The sequence below is a fragment of the Hylobates moloch genome, unplaced genomic scaffold (assembly GCF_009828535.3).
Source record: "Hylobates moloch isolate HMO894 unplaced genomic scaffold, HMol_V3 SCAFFOLD_7, whole genome shotgun sequence".
NCBI classification, from domain to species: Eukaryota; Metazoa; Chordata; class Mammalia; order Primates; family Hylobatidae; genus Hylobates; species Hylobates moloch.
The window spans coordinates 64,959,705-64,960,852 of record NW_026652282.1 but is presented as its reverse complement, the minus strand read 5'-3'; positions in this window follow the sequence as shown (position 1 = coordinate 64,960,852).

Genomic DNA, 1,148 nt, shown 5'->3' with positions numbered 1-1,148 from the left:
AGGAAGGAAGGAAGGAAGGAAATAAGGAAAGAAGGAAGGAAGGAAGGGAGAAAGAAAGAAAGAAAAAGAAAAGAAAAGAAAATTAAATATGACGATCCATGTAAAGTTCCCCTCACATGGTTGGATTGAATAAATGATATCTATTCCTGTTGTATGTTTCTTATTATTCATGTGTATGTCTGTGAAATTATCTAGAAAGTCCAAATCTCAGAATGAATGAGTAAACAATAGTGTTTACTTGCCAACAGGCTTTTGCCCCTGTTATTATGTCATATCATTGTTTCTCAAAATCTGTATAAGCTTTTTTATCTCCACAATTTTTGTGATCCATCTTGGCTCACTTCACCACAGAAAAGTACAAATTATATATCTGACATTCAAGATCCTCTATATTCTTAATCTCTAACTTTTACAGCCTTGTCAATTACTGCTCCTTTCTGTATTTCTAGCCAAGCTATCATATTCAGTACTAGGCACTCCTTAGCTTTTTTTCTCTTTCCACCCTTAACACAGAAGTGTTTACAACAAGAAGGCTTACTCTTCCTCTGTATTTATTGCTGATATGGTTTAAATGTTTTATCCTCCTTAAAACTCATGCTGAAATGTGACCCCTAATGGTGTAGGTGGGCCTACGGGGAGGTGTTTTGTTCATGGGAGCAGATCCCTCATGAATGACTTGGTTCTGTCTTCAAGGTAATGAGTGAGTTCTCACTCTATAATTTCATTCAAGATGTTTGTTTAAAAGAGTGTGGCACTTTTTCTTCACTCTCTCTTGCTCCCTCTCTCACCATGTGACACGCCTGCTCTCCATTCACCTTCCATTATAATTATAAGCTTCCTGAGGGCCTCACAAGAAGCAGAAACTGGTACTACTTGTACAGTCTTCAGAACACATATTTTATAAGGGTAATTCATTTGATCAGTGGCAAATGTTACACCTATACTCTGTGGTAGTATTTAAAGCTTTTGTATTTTTATTTTTGTGGGTACATAGTAGGTGTATATCTTTATGGGGTTTATGAGATGTTTTGATACAGACATGCAATGTGAAATAAGCACAGCATAGAGAATAGGGAATCCATACCCTCAAGCATTTATCCTTTGAGTTACAAACAATCCAATAACACTCCTTTTTTTTTTTTTTTTTT